This window comes from Camellia sinensis, chromosome 14 (genome assembly GCF_055761805.1).
Source record: "Camellia sinensis isolate YWXY chromosome 14, ASM5576180v1, whole genome shotgun sequence".
Classification (NCBI taxonomy): Eukaryota; Viridiplantae; Streptophyta; class Magnoliopsida; order Ericales; family Theaceae; genus Camellia; species Camellia sinensis.
In genome coordinates, this window is record NC_138974.1 from 66,084,446 (window position 1) to 66,096,659 (window position 12,214).

At 30.8% G+C, this 12,214-nt stretch overlaps 2 long non-coding RNA genes across 3 annotated transcripts; one reads left to right on the top strand and one right to left on the bottom strand.

The window, feature by feature from the left end:
* The first annotated feature begins 1,079 nt into the window (after positions 1-1,079).
* On the top strand, positions 1,080-2,519 carry LOC114274181 (uncharacterized). 2 transcript variants are annotated; one of them, XR_003633318.2, is made up of 2 exons: positions 1,080-1,454; positions 2,254-2,519. It is a non-coding gene; the product is annotated as an uncharacterized LOC114274181 (long non-coding RNA). The 2 variants fall into 2 exon arrangements; XR_014350907.1 differs by having other exon boundaries at positions 1,140-1,476.
* A 554-nt stretch (positions 2,520-3,073) lies between these two features.
* Positions 3,074-4,683, bottom strand: LOC114274182 (uncharacterized). Its single transcript, XR_014350908.1, has 2 exons — positions 4,452-4,683; positions 3,074-3,451 (listed from the first exon to the last, which is right to left on the bottom strand). It is a non-coding gene; the product is annotated as an uncharacterized LOC114274182 (long non-coding RNA).
* Positions 4,684-12,214: the final 7,531 nt, after the last annotated feature.

Below are 12,214 nucleotides of genomic sequence, written 5' to 3' on the forward strand. Positions count from 1 at the left end.
ACATATTAAATACACTATTTATAATAAAATAAATATTAATATAATTAAATTATATATATATATATATATATATAAATGTAAAATTACTTGTTTCAATATAAATTAATTGATCTCTCTTTATTTGTTTTTGGGTAAATTACAAATATATTTCTTGAGGTTTGTTTAAAATATGAATTTTTTCACGTGGTTTGAAAAATTACAAATACGTTTATGTCAGAATTTTTTATTTAATACAATTAATTGAAAAAATAAAATTTTTAACTATTTTCTTATACAATAATAAAATTATTTGAATTATTAATTAAAATAAAATTTTAATATTATTAAAAATTATTAATTAATTTGATGATTTATTAATAAAAAGATTTGTTTATTATGAAATCTGTTCTCTTATACAATAATAAAATTATCTGAATTATTAATTAAAATAAAATTTTAATATTATTAAAAATTATTAATTAATTTGATAATTTATTAATAAAAAAATTTATTTATTATGAAATTAAAAATCTTAGAGAGTATAATGTGATTTTTAAAATTATTGGGAGTAATTTCTAAAATGATTTGTGTATTATGCAAATGACTTTTTTTAATCGGATATTATGCAAATATAACTGAATTATTTGAATACAGTGAGTCGTATGAAATTACAATTGAAATCGTAAAATAGTATTTTCACAACATCAGTTGAAAGCTTTAGGAATTGTCTGAGATGATCTAAATAATTATATTTTTTAATTTTTTATAAAATATGAGTTAAATATGAATTGGGTTTAAAGTGATGTGATAGAGAGGTGATGTGATTTAAATAGGATAGTGACTTTTTGACTTTTTAAATTTTTTTAATTTATGTCAAATAAGGCCTCAGTTTATCAACAATGATTGAAATTTTTATTTTTTCTAGAGATCTTTACAATTCTTTTTAAATTTTTATTATTGATGATATGAATCCTATGCATACATAAAACATATATCACTGTGAAGATCCAAACAGAGTTGTATAGATTTTAAAAAAATAAGAATCTTAAGCATTTTTTTTTTTAATTTATCCAACGAATCTGATGTGGACCCCATCTCAGATTTCTGATTTGACAATTCCAGCTCACACCTGTCTGTCCGTCTCCCTCCATTCCTCTAGTAGAAGAATCCGGATCCTCGGTCGCCATTTCCTGTGGCAGTCCCTGCGGCCCTCGCCAAACGACGTCGTTTTTAATTTAATTTTTTTTTTCTTTCAAAATTTGAGTATCCCTTTCTTCTTTCTCTATCGTCTCATCTATTTGTTTAGCCCTAACATAACAGAGACGAGAGAAAGACACACAGAGAGAGAGAGAGAGAGAGGCGAAGAGACGACGACGGAGGAACACGATGGAGAGAACAACTGAGAGAGATGGTGGAGGGATGCGACGGCGAAGGATAGAGGATGGTGGAGGGACACGACGCGGCTCAACGGCAAGGTGAGATTGCGGCCATGACGAGGTCATTTCAAATTTTTCATGCTGTTATGTATATAGGTATATATGAAAAATCATATATATTTCAGATTATATATATATATATATATATATATCATATATACGTATATATATTTCAGATTTCATATATGAACATCTATATATTTCAGATTTCATATATATTTCATATATGCGTCTATATGATTGCTGTTATATACAATCCAGATTTCATATATTTTTCTCTGCTATTTTCTGTTTGGTTGTTGGTGAGTTTCGGTTTACTTGTGTGAATTTTGTATTCATGCCTTGTAGGTGTTTGTTGAAAGTTCTAAAAGAAATGACATTATTATTTTTTGTTTTTTTTTGTAACAGAAATGACATTATTGTTTGATTACAGCACAATAGTAAATTTTATTTGCTAAAGATACATATAATTTTCAGGTAGATGCTTCCCATTAGGTATCATCCATGTCTTTCTTTTTAGCTACTGTTACTTAAGCTAGGTTATTGTTATGCTAGTTTGTTTAAATTAATAAGCAGCATTTGGTTTCTTCACTTCCTCGATACTACCTAATGAGGACTTGTATATGAGGATTTATCATTTACATCTCAAAGATAAACGAGGTGATGATTCTGCTTATATGTTTGTTGGGTTTGTGATTATTATGAGTTAGTTGATATTTTGTTGGGTTTCTAACTTACCAATGATTTATATCTCTAGCTAGAATAGCTATTTATAGCTTGAATGGTGTTGTTTGATACAAATTAAAATTGACTTCTTTAATTTCTTATTTGCTTGCAGTTTGGTTGATGCAATGCAACAATGATATGGGTGGATAATGGTGATGATGTGAGCTTCAGGATGGGAGCTAACAAATGGCAATACTTGATAATAATGCATGGGGATTAAAATTCATTTTGTATTGTTGGGAGTTGACATTTAGATTTTTTTTGTTCATTTTTTTTCTTCTTGTTTATTTGGAGAGAATTGACACTTGTTTCTGATTTTTTCTAGAAATGTTATTGGAATAAAAAATCTATTAATATCAAATTTATGTTGTGACCAAATTTTGTGTTTGTTAAATCAATGGCAACCAGGATCATGAATTGAATTGGATAAATTGTCCTTTATTTGCTTGGCATACTTCACTTCTTCAATCTACTTTTCTGTGTGGGATGAATTACCATTGTATTACAGGTTGTCAGAAAATAAATAAAAAATTGAAGAGGTTTGGACTTTGAGACTGTTAGGATCTTGTCCTCAATGCCAAAAAAAGTGAGATGATGTATGTTTTTGCACACTACATTGCTTTCTCTTCTTAACTTCCTTGCATTTTTCATACTTCCCCTCCCAACACACCTCCCAGGCCCCAAAATTATTTTCAATGAACCAAACTCTATGTTGTAATTTTTTATTTTAAAAACTGTAGGCAAATGCCACTGGAGTTGTCATGTTGCTATCTATTGGGTTTGCAAAAAAATATTATGCTGTGTTGTTGGTTGGTTTGGAAGCTGTAGCTATTATTAAACAAATCATATCATAGAGCAAATGAAACAATATATATATATATATATATATAGAAACAAAACATATTATAGAGCAAATGAAACAAAACGTATTATTAGGCAGTACCAAATATATTGTTAATCATATACCAACACAATTGCAACCATCTATATTTGTATTCTCGAATATGAAATGTACCACTGCAACCGTTACACTAAATTACATCATAAAGTACCAAATGAAACAAAAAAAAAAAAACAAAAAGGAAAAAAAAGAGAGCAAGTCCTTTAAATCCATTGAAATGATTGCATTTGTAGCCCCTGAAAATGATTTGAGCATCTTCTACTAGTCCTTTGAAAGGGCATTTCTCATTGGGACCATCTTCCATAGTAACCACTGACCCAAGCTCCCTTTCCATCACATAACAACCCTCCGAAGCCACCGTAGGCAGATTTCCCTTTGATACTCCCATTTGTATTAAGCTTGATTATTCCTGCAATGAGGCAACACCACATTGTTAGATTGGATTTCATCAAAGTAGTGATACTTTTTAGGAGAAGTGAAGGATTTCATCAAAGTAATCAAAAATGGTTTTTAACACTATGTTTGTGGTTTTGTTCTAAAAAATCATTTTGTTACGGTTTTTCCAAATGGTCCAAAGAGATGTAATAAACACAACAAACCAAGACAACGATGATTCAAGGATGATTTTTTCTTGGAATTACTCTTGATCCAACCCCTCAAAGGCTCATCTAAAGAACAAGAGTACCACATCATAGGCCATCAGGTGAGCCTTTCCAACAAGGGATAGAAGTAGCAAAACCAAAAGGATCAAGATTGTTGATTTGAATTCATCATTACTTGAGTCTGAATTTAAATTTTAATTGATTTAAAATAATGAAGTTATAATAATTTTGGATGAGTTAATACACTTTTTAATATAGTCTCACTCCATCATTACCAAGTGTTGCTTATTCATTTAAACAAACTAGCATAAGAATAACCTAGCTTAAGTAACAGTAGCTAAAATGAAAGACATGGATGATATCTAATGGGAAGCATCTACCTGAAAATTATATGTATCTTTAGCAAATAAAATTTACTATTGTGCTGTAATCAAATAATAATGTCATTTCTATTACAAAAAAAACAAAAAATAGTAATGTCATTTCTTTTAGAACTTTCAACAAACACCTACAAGGCATGAATACAAAATTCACACAAGTAAACCAGAACTCACCAACAACCAAACAGAAAATAGAAGAGAAAAATATATGAAATCTGGATTGTATATAACAGCAATCATATAGACGCATATATGAAATATATATGAAATCTGAAATATATAGATGTTCATATATGAAATCTGAAATATATATACGTATATATGATATATATATATATAATCTGAAATATATATGATTTTTCATATATACCTATATACATAACAGCATGAAAATTTTGAAATGACCTCGTCATGGCCGCAATCTCACCTTGCCGTTGAGCCGCGTCGTGTCCCTCCACCATCCTCCATCCTTCGTCGTCGCATCCCTCCACCATCTCTCTCAGTTGTTCCCTCCATCGTGTTCCTTCGTCGTCGTCTCTTCGCCTCTCTCTCTCTCTCTGTGTGTCTTTCTCTCGTCTTTGTTATGTTAGGGCTAAACAAATAGATGAGACGATAGAGAAAGATGAAAGGGAAACTCAAATTTTGAAAGAAAAAAAAAATTAAATTAAAAACGACGTCGTTTGGCGAGGGCCGCAGGGACTGCCACAGGAAATGGCGACCGAGGATCCGGATTCTCTAGTAGAAAGGACACTCTTTTTTATTATTATTAATTTTAATTCCAAAAATATAACTTTCAGCATAAACTTATTTTGAAAACTAGTCATTTTAATTAAAAAAATTAGAAAATTATTAGTAAAAAATTATACACATTTTTTTTTAATAACAAGTGATGAAATCAATTAAGAAAGAAATTTCATTAGAGAGAGAAAATCTTAAAATATTATAAAAACTAAATATTCAAAGGGTTTAATCTTATATTTATAGGATAAAGGCCTAACTAACTCCAACTAACTTTCATAGTGCTAAACATAACAAGCATATTAGTTTTTACTACATCAGTTGGGGCTATAACAAAATAGCTTAAGATAATAAAATCAACAAAATGACTCAAAACAATGGCTTATGAGAATATGATGGACATGCTACGACAACCAAGACTAAATAATTGCAAGTCCTTATTCAAGGTCATCCTAGCAAATATCCTTTCATCAAAATGAGTTATTGTTTATGAACATCAACCAAAGCCATTTTGAGGTGCGAATAGACCACCCATGTAGCATGCCATTTTGGAAACAAGATATCATCAAAATAATGCTATACTCACATGGGCCCACAATAAACGCATCATTCCTCTACGAAGCCAAGCCGGCTACCAAGTCAACACAAAGTGGAACAAATGTCTTTGAAGGCATTTCTTGGAAGCAAAGATCAGTCAATACCCATGAAACTTTAATGTTATGACTCTCTACCATAATTTTCTTCGAATTTAGAAAAGGAATAGAACGAGGGATTGCAACCATTTTTTTCATGGGAAGCAATGTGAGAGCAAAACTTGCTTCATCTACAAAACTTTCTTCATCTTCGAGTACACCTTCGCTCTCTACAAGAAGGTCATCTTCATCATCATAGTGGTCAAAGATTGAAGCTCTTCCATATGCACAAACATCAACTTTCTTTTCATATTCATGAACTTTAATTTCATTGTATTCGAATGCTCCACTCATTGATTTATCAAAGATGGAAACATTTTCATCTTGATCACGAACCTTGTGTTTGATCATAATATTATTCGCTAAAGATGGAAGCTCCAACATCAAAAATAGGAAAGTCCATACCATAATCTTGCCCATGATCACTACTTTTTTCCATATCTTCTTCATCATAACTTGGTTGAACCACCTCGTCATTAAAGAGAATCTTATGATAACGTCTATCATCAAAAGTCTCTTTCATCCCACACTAGTTGAGTTACCAACTTCGACATAGTCATAGGGTAGTTGTCTGATTGCCCAACCTCTTTGGTATTAATGTTTGAAATTTGAAATGCCCTTTTTTTGTGCTTCTCAACCAACAAATGCAACACGTGACTAGAAGGCAAGAAGTGCTCCTTGAACTTCTTTCTCATCTTTCTTCACTCTTTAACCTTTTCTTGACCATTTCTTTGCCTATCAACTTGTAATTGTTTCCACCAATCAGAGGTATGACCTTTGATCACAGCTACCTCTACGACCTTGACCTTGTAGAGCCATTGACAGAAAGAACCACACAGACTTATATTCAAAGAATTATAACAGAAATAGAGATCCAATTCTAATCCAAAGAAGAATTCTTATCACAACAATAGAGATCCGATTCCAGTCTAGAAACCCAACCCTCGTACAAACTCAACTTTAATTGAATAGTCCAGAATGAAAATCAGTAAATCAAGAATCATGTATTATGCAAAAACACGTAGGATCCCAAATGCAAGAGTGTATCAAGAATCAAATGAATAATGAGATCAAGATTCAAGAATCGATTTTCAGCAACAAGCTAGTCCACAAAATCAGCAACAATGAAGATCATTCAAGAACCAATATCTATTCAAGAACTCAATAGAATTGACATACAACAGTGGATTTGATGGTCGATGGATGAACAAGGACCAAGTCAAGCATGGTTGACCTTGAGTAAAAAAATGGACTGATTGAAATTCAAATCGCAAAGTTGCATTCAAGAACAGTCTGAAAACAAATCACGATCAACCAAGGGTCTTTGATTTGAATTTGAAATGCGAACATCGAGGTCAAATCTGGAAGGCTGCGTTCAAATTACAAGTCAAGATCTAGGGCAAACTCGACCTACAAAATCGAATTGAAGAACAAATTCATAATAATCCAAATTTCTACTAGTATCTTTAACGGAAATCGCAAGTCTTGACCAAGAGAATCAAACCAAGAATAGGTCAAGAAGTACCTAGGTCACACCAGGGCTTCAAATCGAATCCCAAATTCCAACCTTCCAAGTCAAAATTGCAGGCTAAAACAAGAACCCTTTAACTACAATCAAAAAGTTCAACAGATCTAAAATCATAACCCTATGTACTCGAATACATTGTTCTTCAAAGCAGATTTCTTAAATTTCTTGATGCAAAAGTCCTCTTAGTTCTTTGAATGAGTTCTGAATCTAGATTTGGGGTGAGAAATTGATTTCTAAATTTAGATTCTAAAATTGCAACACAAAGCAAGCCACGACCCCTTCAATTGCAAACTATGTTAAACTCAAGTCACCGTGTAGAGGCAGAGCTAGTTAACTCAGACACATGACACTGCATTATACTCTTAAGCTGACTCTTAATTGGAAGAGACAATTGGAATCAAAGAAAACCTTTGCTTTAATACCAAAATGATGAAACCAACCAAGAAAGAGATTTCATTAGAGAGAGAAAATCCCAAAATAGGTATAAGAGCTCTTAAGCTTTGAAATATTCAATATCAAAGTATCATAAAAACTGAATACTAGAGGAGCCTAATCTTATATTTATAGGATAAAGATCCAACTAACTCTAACTAACTCTTATGGTGTTAAACATAACAACCATACTAGTTCTAACTACATCAACAAGTTAGTAAAAAGTTATTACAAAATAAATTTCTAAAATAGGCCATAATCAAATAAAAATGTGAATATAACAAATTTTCCTAACAATGGGTTGTTTAGGAAGTAGGTTAAAAGTTTGTTTTTTTAAATTTTTTTGACTTTTTTTTTTTAAAATGTATAAAAAAATAGAGAAAAGATGGAGTTAAAAGTCCAAAAAAATGTTTTTTATCTTTTTTTGCCAAAAGAGGCCAATATCTTGTTTGCTATATATTTGTAAGGGAAAAAAGAAGGTCAAGAATGAAAAATTTTATTAAGGGAAAAAAGAAGGGGTTTGAACTAATGAATCAACGGCGACCCCTTTAACTTGTAACCTAATTTTACTAACATTTTATCTTTGATATAAAAAATAAAAAAGAAGCAATGGGAAAAGAGAATATAAAATATCTTTTTTATCTATTTTATTGCAAGAGAAATTAGAGAATTTTTAATAAAAAAAATTAATTAGAGTGTTCCATCTCAATCCAAATTTAATTATGAATCTAAAAAAATAAAGTTTAATTAATTACCTGCTTTCATAATTTAGTTCAATATTTATAAGTAAATTTATTCATTAAAAATAAATGAAGTGTATTTGATAAATATAATGATATGATTCACTAACATATTAAATTATTAAAAATATATTAAAATTTTAACTAACAGACTTTCTTATTCAAGGTCCGTTTAGGAAGAACTAAAGTGGGTTTTTTTAGTTATTTTAGTCACAAAAGATAAAATAGGTTATTTTAGTCACAAAAAATAAAACATTACATCTAACCCATAATTATTACACTATTCTCTTACAAAAAAAATCAAAAAAGTCAAAAAGTCAAAAAGTCCTTCCCAAATCAAATTTTTTTAATCTAAACTAAAATAACTAAAAAAGTCAAAAAATTAAAAAATCAAGCCACTTCCCAAACGGAGGCTCCATAATGTTGAAAAGTCACCATCACCAACCCATTACATTACCCAAAACTCGTCACCTCTACTCTGCTATACCACCGTCGCTTCAACTATTATCACATGTGCAACTGGTGTCACCACTAACATAGGATAACAAATTGTGAGGGTTCGGAAAGATATCGGGCGACGTTTGTTTTCAGAGGTAAAATAGAGAGGGTTAATAGTAAATATATTATTAATAAAAAGATTATTAGTGAGAGAATTGATAATGAATGAATTAAGTAAAATTATATTTATTTTGATGAAAGTTGTTAATATAGGAATTGTTAAATTATTACCCTATAAAAGAAATATAAAATATTAAAATAAATAAAATTATGATTTTTACTTAATAAAAAATACAGAAACATTAAACGTTAATGTTGAAAAAAAATGGCCAACATGTAAATAAAAAATAAATAAATAAACCTAATCCCATGAGACTAATTTCCGAATACCATCTTTACCTTTTCTATTTCAATTCTAACACTAAGACCCCGTTTGTTTTCAGAGATAGAATGGAGGAGATTCTGTTTTCAGAAGTAGAATAGAGGGGATTGATAGTGAAGGAATTAAGTAAAATTGTGTTTGTTTTGATGATGGTTGTTAGTGTAAGAATTGTTAAATTATTTTTATATAAAATAATAAAACAAATAAAAAAATATAAAAAATTAAACATTAATATTTATAAAAAAATTCCCAATATATAACAAATAAAAAAAATAAAAAAATTTCTAATCCCCTCACTATTTTTCTAATACCATCTCCCCAACCTCCATCTCAATCCCCTCCCCAACCTCCACCATCTTAATCCCTTCCACAACTCTACAAACAAACACAATATTAAATAACATCTCCACCATCCTAATCTCCTCACATCTACTTAACTCAAAACAAACGGGCCCTAAGATCCATCCTAAGACCATGAGATTATGAATCTCCTCTTCATTTCTCAAAGCAAACACAACATATAATGAGTCCAACCTCCATTTCAATCCCAATCCCATCTTTATCTCTTAAAACAAACGGGCCTTGGTCTAAACTAATTCACTAAAAAATAAAATAGATTAAAATAATTAACTTTTATTTAAGATGTGTGTTAGTTTTTTTTTTAAATTTTTTAACTATTTTATTTTGGCATTAAAAAGTCTCATTTGGAATAGAATTTTTCTCTTTTTTGACTTTTGTGAAAAAAAAAAAAAAATTATAGGTTGAATGTGACGTTTTGTTCTATTTGACTAAAATAGCCAATTTTATCCAATATGACTATTTTAGCTCAAAGTAGTATCCCAAACATAATAAGATAAAATATCATATCTAATTCATAATTATTTTACTTTTTCTCTCACAACCATCAAATCAATTTAAAAAAAAAAAATCAATTAATTTTCCAAACACAATTATTTTAACCAACTTAAAATAGCTAAAAACCAAATAGTTAACTAAAATAACCAATTTTCCAAACAAGGCCATAAGCTGGAAAGGTGGATTTTTAATTAATTAATTTATTTAGTTTTTGCATATATCAAATAATTTAATATTCAACAGTTAAATTTTTGTTCACATTTTTAAAATTTTAATAGCATTATCAAAAAAGCACTATAGGAGTTTGGTTATAATTTTTTTATACATTTGTTTAGAATGAAATTAGTTAAAATTTTTGCAAAAATATTAAATTTCTATAGAACTTGTATCAACATGATAGCTTAGCTTTCACTTTCTTGCAACAAAAAAATAAATGAAGAAGAACAACATAAAGTAACATTATTATCCCATTTTCCAATTTGCCCATAATTGCATGTGTTCCTCGATAAGTTGGAAACATTTGAGCTCTATATGCTCATATCACCTTTTACTCATCGTTCTGATAGAAAGCACCGCACAAAGTGTGCTAGAGATAAGTATGTTTGGGACATGGACTTGTGATTATCCTCTAGTAGAATAGTACTTAATTTATTCTCATCCTTCGAGGGAAAAAAAAAAAAAATGAATTAACACATTTAAAATTTTATTTTTGAAAAGTTAATTATTTTAATTGACTATCTAATTTTTTAATTATTTTAATTTAATTAAAATAATTGTGTTTAGAATGACAATTAATTTTTTTTATAATTAATTTAATGACGGTAAATTTTTTTTTAAATAATTATAAATTTAATGTGATATTTTATTTTATTAATTATTATTTTTTTTAAAATAGGTAACTTGCCAAACAAGAGTTCCGACTACATTCTTAGATACATGGCAAGAAAAAACGAGACTATTTTTGGAAAAAATTATTCAACAATTTCAAAATACCACGTAATCATATTTTAAGTCAATCACCAATTACTTAACTTCATGTTATTTATTTTTTTTTATTTTCAACATAAATCGTAAACCTTTATCCCTTTTTACTAATCAAAATTTTATTTCGAGAATACTGAATATTCACCATAATTTTTGTATGTTCAAGAGATTCATTTAATTTCCTCCCATACATCACTTCTCCATTTTTTTTGTATTCCGCGTTTGCCCCGCATAGTGCACACCTGTTTTCTTCACCCTCCTGTGTGAGTGATTTTCCAATCACACTGCCCAACTTAGTAATCAGCTGGAGAGTACTGGCAGAATAGATGACACCTGGCTGACCTGCAACAGAAAAAGAAGATTCTGGCGGTGGTTTGTCCACCCGGGGGCACTCCGACGATCAAGTCAGTATATCTCTCAAAGATAATCAATAGTGCTAAACTCACTGTTCAGAATATAAATTGCGTACCTTCGACCCATGGGGATGCCTCTCTTTAATAATCAACTCAATCCTTGTTCCACTAGAAGCCTAGCTTCAATGGACTCTTGCTCAGTACTTATCATGGACTCTCCAAGAGATAAAGATAAACTCCCTAAGAGTGTTATCCTTATCCATGCTAAAGTCCTTCGTCATTCTAGGACTCTTGTCTCTTATTCGCTTATCTCGGATTCCGATATCTTCGGAGATTACCTCGGCCTTGCCGAGATAACCTCAGCGTCATAACCTGGACATGTGGCACCTCGGCTGACACGTCAGCGTCACCTTGGCCACGTGTTGGGACTCAGAAAATATATCCCCACAACTGCCCCCTAGGTTCTATTACCTCGGTATTCCGAGGTGATGAAACCTATATCGGTACTTCATGCCAGTACATCGGCATAAGCTGAGATCATCATCATAGGCCGATATGTCTTCTTAAAGATTAAGAATCCCAAGGGATTCTTCACACGTATGAGTTGTTATACATAACAACTCAACCGTTTAAGCCACGTGCCTTCCCCTCACTGGATCGTACTTGTTACGTGCTTGTAAGTCGTCTCATGCCTGCGTGCACTGTCTGACAAATCCATTTTTCTAGGCTCATCAATTCTGTGTTGCCGCCGTTTTAGGTTTTTAACAAAACTTTTCCCGCTTTCGTCTTTTCACTTTACATTGTCTCTATTCAAACTCTTTCTCTCTCTTGCCTTCTCTAATCTTCCATTGTTCCAAGCTCTGAAGCTCTGCTGTCACCGTTATTTCACCTCTTCCGGCGAGGCTCTTTTTCCGCTACCGCCGTTTGTCTGACTTCGGCGATCTTAACATCGGTTTTTTCCCTCTGGTAAGTCATCGTTCTTTCTGGT